Source organism: Psammomys obesus, unplaced genomic scaffold, assembly GCF_907164565.1.
Source record: "Psammomys obesus unplaced genomic scaffold, mPsaObe1.curated_primary_1811, whole genome shotgun sequence".
NCBI classification, from domain to species: domain Eukaryota; kingdom Metazoa; phylum Chordata; class Mammalia; order Rodentia; family Muridae; genus Psammomys; species Psammomys obesus.
This window is the reverse complement of record NW_026596152.1, coordinates 7,729,896-7,743,813: the sequence shown is the minus strand read 5'-3', so window position 1 is coordinate 7,743,813 and position 13,918 is coordinate 7,729,896. Positions and strand designations below refer to the sequence as shown.

General features: G+C 38.1%; 1 protein-coding gene across 1 annotated transcript in view; it reads right to left on the bottom strand.

Moving 5' to 3' along the window:
- Positions 1 to 13,918, bottom strand: part of Ncor1 (nuclear receptor corepressor 1) — a 98,048-nt gene that overhangs the window by 83,482 nt on the left and 648 nt on the right. The gene's annotated exons all lie outside the window — the stretch shown is intronic.

The window sequence follows — 13,918 nt, the reverse complement described above, 5'->3', positions numbered from 1 at the left end:
CATCTGTCACCTGCATTCAATATCACTAAAAGCTGAGTCATCTGCCCATTTCCCTCTTTTGTCGATAATACCTCAGAACGTCCTAAGTTTTGAGGAACAAGGTTAGTGAAATTTGACTCTGATAGATAAAATAAACCATCCCAACATAAAAGGCAGTAAGTAACAAAATCATGGGACTAGCTTTTAGTTGCATACAAATTTGGAGGTTACACAGCCTACTCCAATCTCCTGTAACTGTAGCCTGGAGATTTTCCTCAAAATTCATCTATAGATAACACAGCAAGTTCAGACTGTCCTTTCCTAACTAGTGCACTTTTCTCAAGCATCTTATATAGAAGCCAAAGATAGAAAGAAAAATTTCTGATTCAATAAGAATATACCAATCTAAACTCTCTATTTTCAGGTGCTCTAACATTCCATCTTTCCCTCTATCACACACTCTGGTCCTGGGGCATCAAGATGTCTGTACAAAATACCTTGCAGTTTAAAACCAACTGAAATAAAACAATCCAACTCAAAGCCAGACCCGAAAGGAAAGATGGAACTTTCAATGTCAATGTCAAACTATAAACTCAGTTCTTTTAAAAATTATTTTTACATTTACTTATTGAGTGCATGTGTATGCACACGCCCATGCCTGCATGCATGTATACATGTGTGCATTGTGCATTTTGTGTGTGTGTTTACGTGTGTGTGTATGTATGTAGGTGGATGCATGGCAGAGGACACTTAGGGAAATAGGTTCTCTCCTTCTACCACATGGGCTCTGGGGATTGAACTCAGGTAGTCATGACTAGCAGCAAGTGCCTTTATCTGCTTAGGCATCCCATGAGCTATAAATTCAAGTCTTGGGAACAAAACCTGGTAACTCATTTTATGTTTAACTCATAAAATGTGAAAGTTCTGTAAGTTCTTTAAGAAACCTGGCCAAGACAGATAACAAAGTGCATCTTTGTAGTGTTAGCACTCAGGTGGAGGCTGAAGTTCAAGGTCAGCTTTGCTATAAGGTCACTGTGGGCTACTTAAGACACTATCTCCAAAATTTAAAGAAAACTTAAGAAAAAAAAAAAAAAACTAAGATTTTATAAGCAACCGCTTCATACAAATTTCAACACATATAATGCTTTAGGCTGAAAATAATGTTAAAGCTAGATATCACTGTTATGAGAAGCACACCTTACCTGAATGCCAGATAGATAAAACAAGACTTTTATACCATATAAGCAGATGATAAAATATGGCAAAGGCAGAGGCAGGCGGATCTCTGTGAGTTTTAGGCCAGCCTGGTCTACATATAAGTTCCAGGTCAGCCAGGACTACACAGTAAAATCCTGTCTCAAAACAAAAACAAAAACAAAATGGCAAGATGAAACTCATCTACTTAGATACCAGATACCTGTTTGAATCTTCTCTTAACACAAACACACAAACACACACACACCCTAAAACAATAAAATTTCAAATACAATCTGCCAAAAAGAAAAGGCTAATCCTCTCCCCAGGAACTCCTGGCTTTTAGCCTACAGTCTTTGCATAACCAAAATGTACTTGGACAGGATTTCAAGGTGTCCTATGCTATCTTAGAAAAACTTCTAAATATATACTTCTCTGTGGCAAGTCTAAAGATGACTCTTCAAAAAAGCAAGAATGAATCTACCAAGGGTCACAATGAAAATTGGAGACCACATTTCACCAATGTGGAACAAAGATCCTATAAAATATACAATTCTATTTTTAATTTTTCAGATTTCTCTAAGTGCTTTGTCTGCATGTATGTATGAGAATCATGTGCATGTCTGGTGCCTATGGAGGTCAGAAAAAGGCACTGGGTTTCCTGGAAACGGAGCTACAGCTCGTTATAACCCACCATGTGGGTGCTGGGAAACAAACCTAGGTCCTCTGCAAGAGCAACAAGTGCTCTTAAATGCTGAGCTGTCTCTCCAGCCCCTACAGCTCAATTTTTAATAAAACTTGGAACAGAGTAGAAGGATTTCCTCTGTGCCATGGCAGAAAATTATAACACACTATTGGAGTTTTACTGATTCCCACAGAGTGGCCCAAGATTCTCATCTAACATCAAAAGAATGTTAAGCAGACTAAGAAGGTCCAATTTCAAACTAACAAACTCAAACCCTCCAGACTGGGAATGGTATAAAGAAAGGCAACATATGGAAGTATGGCTTCCAGAAGAGGATAGAAAGTAAAAATCAACTAAGCAAATTCTGTAATTTGTATAACACTAGGATAAATTTTATAATATAAAGCATTACTGTTAAAAAATGAAAAGCCAAGCCGGCAGAGGCACATACTCGTAGTTCCAGCATTCAAGGAGACAGAGGCAGGCAGATCCCTGTGAGTTCGAGGTCTACAAAGCAAGTCCAAGGCAGCCAATGCTACATAGAGAAACCCTGTCTCAAAAAAAAAAAAAAAAAAAAAAAAAAAAGGAAGGAAGGAAGGAAGGAAGGAAGGAAGGAAGGAAGGAAGGAGAAAAGCCACACATGACATGCCCTTTTTGACAGTATAATATCTTACTTAAAAGACAGATAAATGGGGCTGGCTAGATGGCTCAGCAGTACTTGCTGCTAAGCCTGGTATCCTAAGTTATATCCTGGACTCACGTGAGAGAACGGTCTCCCAAAAGTCCTATGAACTCAACACCTAAACTGAGGCATGTACAAACACATATATACATACAGACACACACAAAAAACCAAACATTTCTTTAAAAAAGAAGAACAAGGTGGGAATGGAGAGATAGCTCAGCAGTTAGAGCACTTACTGCTCTTGCAGAGGACCAGGGCTCAGTTCCAGCATCCAAATGGCGGATGACAAACACTTGTAACTCCAGTTCCAGGAGATTCAATTCCTCTTCTGACCTCCATGGGGTCTTACATGCATTATGGTACACACACACACACACACACACACACACACACACACACACTCTCTCTCTCTCTCTCTCTCTCTCTCTCTCTCAGGTATACACATATGCACACAAAATAAAATAAATAAAAGACAGATAGATGAATGGAAATGAAAAAGAAAATCAAGTTAAACTACCCTAGCCTCAAGAAAGGATGATAACAAAAGAAAAACTTTGATAATGACATAATTAATTGGTGGAATTACAGTAAGCATTCAAAAAATAGTTCATGAGTAAAAGAAAAATGGAACTCCTTTAGTCATAAAATGAGACTAAAGCGATGGTGGCATACACATTTAGTCCCAGTGCTTATTGGGCAGAGGCACATGGATTGAGGCCAGCCTGGTCTACAAAGAGAGTCCAGGACAGCCAAGGCTACACAGAGAAACCCTGTCTCCAAACACCAAAAAAAAAAAAAAAAAAGTTTCCAAAACAGCAGCACTGAAAAATCACTGTGAAACTGACCAGTGTGTGATATGGATACATTGAGCTAGTCCCCTGAAATTAAAAAAAGAAAGAAAGAAAGAAAGAAAGAAAGAAAGAAAGAAAGAAAGAAAGAAAGAGAGAAAGAAAGAAAGAGAGAAAGAAAGAAAGAAAATTAATAGAGAAAAATAAAAGAAATGTCAAAATCAAACAGATGACTACTTGCTAATTTGCTCCTTAATAGAGAAAAAAGGATTGTTACTAAAATCAGGATTTTGGGGGCTGAAGTGACAGCTCAACACTTAAAAGCGGTTGATGCTCTTCCAGAGGACACAGATTCAATTCCCAGCACCAATATGGCAGCTCACACCTGTCTGTAACTCCAATTCCAGGGGACCCAACAACATTATACAGACATACAGGCAAGCAAAACAGCAATGCACATAAAATTAAAAAGGAAAAAAAGATTTATTAATATATATATATGTGCTTTTTAAAAATATCAGGATTAAGTTTTACTTTCAGTGCTACAGTGAAGTAACAAACAAGAGTTAACAAGAGTTACTGAAGAAGCCATCTAAGGAGAAGAAAGAATTACCTTTTTAACATTTATTATATACCACACACTGTACTAAGGCTTTGTGTACATAAACTCGCCTCCAAATTCTAATTGTACTATTACATCTAGAGTTGTAAAAAGACAGCTGGGCGGTGGTGGCACACGCCTTTCTTTAATCCCAGGCAAAGGTAGGCAGATCTTTCTGAGTTTGAGGCCAGAATGGTCTACAGAGCAAGTTCCAAGACAACCAGAGCTATTCCACAAAGAAACCCTGTCTCAAAAAAAGAAAGAATAAATGAATGACAGAAAGAAAAGAAGAAAGAACTAAGTTGGAGAGAAGCTACGTTATTTCCAAGCTAATCTTTTTAAGTCTCATTCTTTTACTCCACTGATAGAGACTAACTGTAAATCATTATGCAAGCTAACACTATATAAACTGAGGTAAATAACAAAGCAGGATGTGGGACCCATTTGACTTTGAAAGACATTTACTTAGTTCTACAGGCATGGTAGTGATGCCTGTAATCCCAGCATTTAGGGAGCCACAGACAAGTGGATCTCTGTGAGTTCAAGGTCAGCCTAGTTTACAAAGTGAGTCCAGTACAGCTAAGGCTACATAGAAAAACCCTGTCTCTAATAAACAAAACAAAACAAACAAAAAAGTCAGACACCTGTGGGGGTACTAACTTCTGTGTTCTGTTCCCAGGCCACAGCACCAAACAGGAACATCCCACCAGCAAGAGCCAACCTTCATCCTTCTACAGATGCAGGGGCCTGCCTACCTCCCAGGCCTGTCCATCACAACTTCCACCCTCCTAATCTCTTGCTGTAATTGGATTCCCCTTTTCAATCCTTTCTCCAGCCAAAAATCAGATTGTTAAAATAAACAAAACAATAACTTGAATCAGAACATACCATTCTTCTACTTAAGTGTCCTCAAGGCTTTCTACAAACTACAAATAAATCCCAACTACTCTGTGATTGTAGGCCTACAAGTACTACCTGATTAGGCATTTACTCAGTCCAAACAACTTGAGCTTGCTCTCCATTTCTCACTGAGCTGCTGAGTCCTATCTAGCCTCAACCTTGGTCCTTCTTTACACTTTCAGGAATGTTTGTCTTAGACCTTTCATGTTTGTCCTACACCTTTCATATCTGTCCTAGACCCATTCATGTTGGTCTTACACCTTTCATGTAAATGACTCACTGGTTGGTTCAAATCATCTCCCAGACACATCCTACCAGCTTTTCCTATCAACCCACAGGGCCAGTTCTTCTGATTACTCTCACTCATATAGCCCTTTCAGTGTTCCTCTATTATTATCTGAAATGGATGAATTTAATTCTTATCCCCACTACAATAAAAATTCCCTAACATACTTTGGAATAAGATAAATAAAGGGGGTTGGAGAGATAGCTCAGTGGTTAAGAACCTGAGCTCTACTCAGGTCCTGAGTTCAATTCTCAGCAACCACTTCTTGGTTTATTTGCAGACATACATGCAAGTAAAGAACTCATATGTATAAACAAAAAAAAAAAAAAAATCTTTAAAAAAGAAAAAGAAATAACTTAAAGAAGTATAAGACTTCTCTGAAGGACCTAAAAGTTGTTTGAACACAAAGGGCAGACAAAATATGAAGATGCCAATTTTGGAATCAAAATTAATCTATGATTCCAGTATTCCCAATCAATATTTAGTATTTACAATAAAAATCTCAGCAAGGTGATCCTCAACCCGTGTGTGTGTGTGTGTGCGGGTGTGTGCGCGCGCGCGCGTGCAAGTGTGCAAGCGTGCATGTAGTATAGTGTATGTATGTACACTAGACTGTGCCTGGGTGTGTGGAAGACAGAAATTGACATCAGGTCTCACTCTTTCACTCTCCAACTTATTTTTTGAGACGAGGTCTCTCAAAGAACCTAGAGATAGCCTTTTTGGTTAGACTGGCTGGCTAGTGAGGCCCCAGGATCTGCCTGTCTCCCCACCCTCAGTGCTGGGGATACAGATGGCAGGGTTTCCCAGCATTTACAAGTTTCTACAAGAGTACTATGGATCTGAATTTGGGGCCTCACACTTGGGTAGCAAACACTCTTACCCACAAAACTGTCTTTCCCAACCCCAAGATTTCTTTTTGAACTCTACAAAATGTAAAGTTTATCCATTTCAGAGACCAGAACAATCAAAGTCTGAGGTAAACAGAATAAGGAACTAGTGACTAACCCTACCAGTGCTAAAATCATAAAGCAATAGTAATGTAAAGAAAACTGTAACATACTCATCGAAAGAAAATAACTGTATGAATCAAATTCTCAAACATAGTTAGTAAATCCCTGCAGCTCTAACCAACACTAAGCAAAAGCAGACAGATTAGTCACTACGTTGACTGTTTACAGGGAAAATATACACCATTACGTATATTCCCTCAAATGTATTTCTACTTCACTGCCTACACCTGAAAAAAAATCAAAAGCAAAGAACATCAAGTTTAAAAGATGTTAAAAGAAAAGGAAACTACAAAAATATCCAATTAAAATATGGCACTTCAATGCCTATAATCCCAGCACTTGGGAGGTAGAGGCAGAGGCAGGGGAATCTCTGTGAGTTCGAGGCCAATGTGGTCTACAAAGTCCAGGATAGCCCAGGCTACACAGAGAAACCTTATCTCAGCAAAAAAGTGGGACAGTGGGACTTCTGCCTTTTAAAGACAGAAAAGGCATGTAGGAAAAGTCTTCCTTTCACTTAACTCACCTTCCTTTTGGAGATTTTTATTTTGTTTGTTTGTTATCACAGGGTCTCACATAGTCCAGAATGACCTCAAATTCCTAATCCTCTCCTCCGTCTCCTTAGAGCTGGGTTGTGGGCACAAGTCACCATATGCTGCTTGGTAGTCTCCTACAGTAGAAGTATAATGTTATGCATTCAAGTCTTCCTTCTCTGTCAAATCTGACATACAGAATGCTTATTTTAGGTCTTTAATAAAGACCTAAAACTATAAAGAACACGTTTTGTTAATGTTCTAAATACTTTCTGTAAAAAGCATTTTTAACATATTTTTATATTATAATATAATATAAAAATAATAATATAAATATATAATATAAAAAATATGAGACTTTTTCTGTGTATTAGTATTTTTGCCTGAATGTATGTCTGTCCATATAGTACATACATTCCTGGTGGCCATGAAGACCAGAAAAGGGTGTTGGATCTTCTAGAACTGCAGTTACAGTTGTGAGCTAAGATGTGGGTGCTAGGAACTGCACCTGGGTCCTCTGGAAGAGGAGTCATGCTCTTAACCACTATGCCATCTCTCGAGACCAACGTTTTTCTTTTGTGTTTTGATTATTTGTCTGTCTGTTTCTGAGGCAGGGTCTCCCCAGTTAGCTCGGTTAATGTAGATCACATGACAATCCTCTTGCCTTAGACACTACACTGGCTTCATTCAACTATTTCAAAAACAATGTAGATGGATATGGTAGCTTACACCTTTAGTCCCAGAATTAATACCAAGTATGAGACCTGATTGGGCTACGTGTTTCCAGGCCAGCTTGGGATACAGGATGGGACCCCGTCTCAAACACACACACATACACCCGTGACACACCCACAGATACGGTGCTTGCTGTCATAGCCTGAAGACCTGAGTTTAATACCTGAACACACAGACAAGTGGAAGGCAAGAACTGACTCCAAAAGTTGTCCTCTGACCTCTACATATGCACCATGGCATGTTCACATGTCCATACATATTATACACATACGTAAATAAAAATAATTTAAAAGAATGCAAAATTAAATATTTTTAAATAGGAAGTTAAAGACATTACTATTACTTCAAAACATGTTCAAAATTATGTTATCTATGTCATTGCCAAGGGGTATAAACTACGTAAAATCAGATTGCTCTGAATCTGAACTGTATATGAGCAAAAATTTCAACAGTTTAACAAACACATGAGGGAAAAGGCAGTCCACGATCATAATGTACTCATAACAATCTAAGAGCCAAACCTGGCATTATAGTATGTGCCTGAAGTCCCAAGTCCCAGCAATTCAAGAGGCAGGATTGTTTCAACTCAGAAGTTCAAGGTCAGCCTGGGCAAAACAAAACCTTGTCTCAAAAAAAAAAAAAAAAAAAAAAAAAAATCCCCAATATTTTCTAGAGCTGAGGCTAGGTGGGAGGTCAGTAGTACAGCACCTGCCTACTGTGGGCAAGGTCCTGGGTTCCATTCCTAGACTGACATTCTACAGACACACACACAGAGGCAGACTACATTTCAAGTACACAAGGAAGAATCAAATCAAGTAGAGGAAGGAATCAAAATAGTTTGGTAGCCTTTCCCGAGTTTCAGAATAACCTACATAAGGAGTGATTTCCATATCACATTACAGCCCTATAAACCAAGCATTTCGAATTTCTAATTCATACACTTTCTGTAGCACTGAAATTACTCCCGAACTTACTTCCCTACATATTTGTTAAAACATTCTTACATCCAACATTACCTGAAACTAAAATGCTACCATGGGCAAACCAATCTCCATGTTTACGTTCGCACCCTCACAAAAACCCCAATAAACTAAAAGACGTGCTTTGATAATTCACTGCTATTTCAGTTATATGAGTATACTGCTAATTTTTTTAATTTTCAAAACTATTCAACACCAACTGCCATGTATTATTGCATTAGAGCTCTTCTGTAGCAAACACACTTAAGATAGCTCATATGCTCTTATCTTTTATTTACTCAACAAACATCCACTACTCCAGAAACGAGGTAAAGAGGAAGAATTCTTTTAAAACTCAAATGTATACAGGCCTGAAAGAGCCTTACAGTTTAAAGAAGACAAAATGGACATGCACTTGAGTATTCAAGTTATGAATCCATCAGCAACTCTTAGCCAGGCATGAAAGCTCATGCCTGCAATCCCAGCACAGTCTCAAAAAGAGCCTGAGCTACAAAATGAGTCAAACCCAACCCTTCAAGATCTCAAAAATAAACAAACCCAGTAACAAAAGAATTAAAAAATAATATCCATAACAAAAATATACAATTTAGAAGAATGGAAATAGAAGGGAGACCTGGTTGAAGTGTAACATCATCAAATCCCTGAAAAACACAACTCATATTGTACTGTTTGGGAGAGCAAGGTGGGAAAAGAACAATCCACAAAAGAGGGCAGTTTAAAGGACCAAAAAAAAAGCACCTCTTCTCTTTTGGGGAGTGGGGGTTGAGACAGGGTCTTCCTTCATAGTCCCGCCTGGCCTAGAACTCATTATGTGGAGCTGACTAATTTGAATTTGCTATGATCCTCCTGCTTCTCCCTACACAGGATTACATAATGAGCCACCATATCCAATCTGGAAAAACTCATAACAAGATGCAAAATAGGTAGATTTAATAGCTCAGATATCCTAAGTAAGTAAATATGCATGCCTCAGTGTTATTTCTGTAAAGACTTTAACATAAAGAGAGTGATACAGTCATGGTGGTGCACACCTCTTAGTCTCAGCACTCTGGAAGAAACAAGCAGAGGCAGGTGGATCTCCGTGAGTTTGAAGACAGCCTGGTCTACAGAGTGAGTTCCAAGACAGCCAAGGGTACACAGTGAAACTGTCTCAAAGAAACAAAAAATATAAAAATAAAATAAAATGTTCATCAAAACAAAGACAAACTTAAGTAACATTAATTGTATTATTCAATGCAAGAATTTAATGTTATAAAGTATTTTAAATTCAACAACCACACTGAATATCTGAAGTGAATGCTCCTTTTCAGCCACTCCAAATTTTAAATAAGAATCCACCATCAAACTGAACTGTTCCATGTATAATATGGTATATATAATGAACAACATTCCAGATGTCAGAAAGATGACTTGTTTCTGCAACTTAGGCAGGTCATTTAATTAGCAGTTATTCATACTCTCAAAATATTCAAATATAAACCAAGATTAGATCTATATATGCCTCTACATTCTACAATTTTACAAATTGTAAGCAATTTATTTTAACCAATTTAATTTGTTTCTGAGAGCACAGCTAAATGAAAGTTAACAGCAATATGGAATTTAACTGAACTATACACACACACTCAGTGTCTTTGTTATGTCTCTGACTTTCAAATGCAAGTGGGTGGAGGGAAAAGGTTGTATCTGAAAACTATCAAAGTAACTTTCTTGTTTGTTTGTTGTTTTTCAAGTCAGGGTTTCTCTGAGTAGCCCTGGCTGTCCTGACACTCACTCTGTACACTAGGCTTGAACTCAGGCCTCAAACTCAAAAGATCTACCAGCCTGCCTCCCAAATAGGCATGCAATGTGACACCACCACCTGGCTAATCCTAAATAATTTTTTAACCACTTCTCGGGTAGCAAAAATGGCTGAAGAATAGAATAAGTGTTCAAGAAGGGAAAAAAAACCAAGACCACAAAATACCAAAATAAAAGACAGATGATCCACAGTTACTGCTACACTGCAGCAGTTTTTCAGTTTTTCAACATTCCTAAGGAGTCCTGATAAAGAAATGTCCTCTTAACCATCAAAATTACTTTTTGTATCCTCAAATACAAGAACAAAATATCAATTACACTGACAACTGAGTTACTTGTATCTATAATTCATTTAAACTATAAAAATAATAAAATAAAAGCTCTTATTTATGCCTTGATAGCATTTAACATAAAAAGTACTTCATAGTAGTTGAACAAGTAAAAATACACAAGCTTCTGATCTTTAAATATGTTCATAATAAATTCTGATCAACCTTTATTCCTTGCTTTTAAACCATACTCTAATAAAATATGTGTGAACTAAAAGAACAGATGAAGCCAGGTGCTATGGTACTGTAGTTCCAGCTACTTGGAAGCTGTAACATAAGAATCACCTGAGTTCAGGTCTAGGCAGCCAGCCTAGGCAACATATACCATCTCACACTAAATAGGTAACAGAGCTGGTGAGATGGCTTAGCAGGTAAAGGTACTTGTCATCAAGGCTACCTACCAGGGTGCTAGAACTGACTCCTGAAAGCTATCCTCTGACCTCCCCAAACATGCCATGGGCATACATACTCACAATAAATTAATAAATGTATTTTTAATAAGGAAAAAAAAACAGACGAGGGTAACTAAATATATAAAAACAGTAACATTTCTAATATCAATAAAAATATGAAATTACACTTTGCAGCCAGTCCCGAAGATACCTGATAAAACAAGGTCAGATGAAAGGGGAGGAGGTCCTCCCCAAGCAGTGGACTTGGAAAAGGGCAGGGAGGAGATGAGAGAGGGAGGGTAGGATTGGGAGGGAATGAGGGAGCGGGATATAGCTGGGATACAGAGTTAATAAAATGTAACTAATAATAAAAATCAAAAAATTTTAAAAAAATGAAATTACAACTGAGATAGATAGATGTAATTCAAAATAAGTAATGAAACACAAACACCGAGAAGAGAGAGACCCAAATAAATAACAAATAGGCTGATATTCACCTACATCAATCGCTGGCCTATCCAAAGCCTTTGATTTCTAAAATGAGACAATGGCTAAGATTACATCATTTCACAAAAATGAGTAAATGTATAAGTAAATATTAAATTCTTTAAAAACTGGAGTGCTCTAAACTTGCCTGGTCCTGGAACAAACTTCTATTCAATTAAATTCAAAGAAACAAGTTAACTTCCAGCATTTTCTTTTCTTCATCTTGTGGACAAATCCAACATTTTCAGTTTACTATGTATTTATTTGTTTTCATTGTATATGCATAAATGTTTGCCTATATGTATGTATGCATACCACATGCTTGACTGGTGCCTTTAGAGGACAAAAGGGCATCAGTTCCCCTAGAACTGGAGTTACCAAAGCAGTGAACTGCGGAGTTCTGGAAACCAAGCCTGGGTCTCCTGCAAACACAGCGCCAGCTATCCAGTCCCAAGTTTTACTTTTTTAAATACAAGATATTCACTTAAAAGTATGTATTATCTACTCCTCATCTCCTCTTCCTTCTTCTCTCTGGAACTCACTATATACATCAATCCGGCCTCAAAATCACAGAGATCTGCAGGTAGTGTTACAATTACCATGGCAGGCAATATACTCTTCTTTAGAATTCATGGGAGAATCACAGCTACATAAATACATTAGCAACAGGTATATTCTGATAAGTTGTAATGTGAATTCATTTTTTTCTAACTACACCATGAGATTTGCAGATAAAGCATTACTATCCCACAGAAACATAATCCTTTTAATCTGTTTAAAGCAATTTCTCATAATTTTTTTTTTTTGAAACAAGGTCATGAGTACCCTAGGTTGGCCTCAAACTCAGTATGTAGCTGCAGACAACTCTGAACATCTAGTTTTCCTATCTCCAACTCCTAAATGAGCATGGGCCAGCTTTTATGTGGTGCTGGGGAATAAAGTCTGGGGCCACATGCATGCTGGCTGAGCCCTCTACCAACCGTGCTGCAGCCCCAGTCCAACTTCCTTACTATTAACTCAGTGTAGACTCACAACCAAACCTGTGAAAGCACAGGGTTTTCTAATAGTATAGGTACGGACACTGAAGCACAGCAAAGTTGAACATGTTCTAAATGTCAGTTAATTGCATGGAGAATTATGATTCTCAGTATTACAGTTTCTCAGGTGTATTATAACAAATGGCAAGCCTTTACTAAAAGATAAGTGTTTTTGGTACGGCAAGTTATCACTTTCTAGATATATATATGTGGAGGTACACATTCACACACATAAATATGCACATACACTTTGATTTTCATTAATAGGTGCACTTAAAAAAAGACAAAGCAACTGGAAGCTATAAATATTAAACTAAACAGCCACTGGATTTTTGTTTTGTTTTGTTTTGTTTTGTTTTTTGAGACAGGGTTTCTTTGTAAAGCCCTGGCTGTCTTGGAACTCACTCTGTAGACCAGGCTGGCCTCATACTCACCTCCTCTAGCTCAAACTCCACCTCCCTCTAGTTTCTGAGTGCTGGCATCAAAGGCGTGCACCAACACAGCCCGACTCAACCACTGGATTTTAACAGAATGAGAAAGTAAGATTCCTCTCTAGTAACACAGCTTTATTTATTTTGTAATTTTTACCCATATCTTAAAAAGTCAGAGCCTGAACCTAGGCAAATATGAACTGGCTCATCCAATAAATTTACGTGAGGATATACTACAACATCTCCCCAAACTATTAAAAATAAGCTACAGTATGCCAGGTGTAGTGGTGCAAGCAATTTTAGCGCCAGTTACATAGGGAGTTCCAGGTCAGCAAGTGCTACAGACATAAACGGTCTCAAAACAAGCAAAATTAATTCGTTTACAATGTCAGCTCGTTTATCCACCTGATAGTCCACGTGACTCAGATCATCGCCCGCCAGTACTCAAGATAGCCTGAACAAATGAACGACTATGTGTAAAAATCCCAGGCCTGTTGCTCTTTGCAAACAGCCACGTTCAGTCCCCCATCCTTCATTCACCAGGGTGCCCACCAGGAATGTAAATTCCAATATAATAGGATATAATTAGGGTAGTAAGCAAATCTGATGCAGCTGATATATACTAATCCCAAAGATTAAAATTACCCATAACATTACTCTCCTATGTTGACTCTGCTGAACAGACACTCCGGCATACAACCTGGCATTCCTTGGGCAAATACTTTTCATATATATATATATATATCACTTCTTCCCATTTACTCTTTTTCATACATGACTATTCCTGATCCGCACTAATTCTAAGAACCCAGTGTGCTTTCTCAACTAGTTTCTCAATTAGTCGTCGTTGTCTCCCCCCCCAAAAAAGGGGGGGGTGCACTCTCCCACTTGGCACAAGACAACACCAGTAACAAACGGCAGGAGACAGAGGGTGCTGCTCTTTGCATCGGCACCACTACCAACCCTTCGCCATTATACCCAAGTGGGCCAGTTAGAAAGGTGAACTAGTTTGCTCTACACACACACACACACACACACACACACACACACACACACACACACACACACAC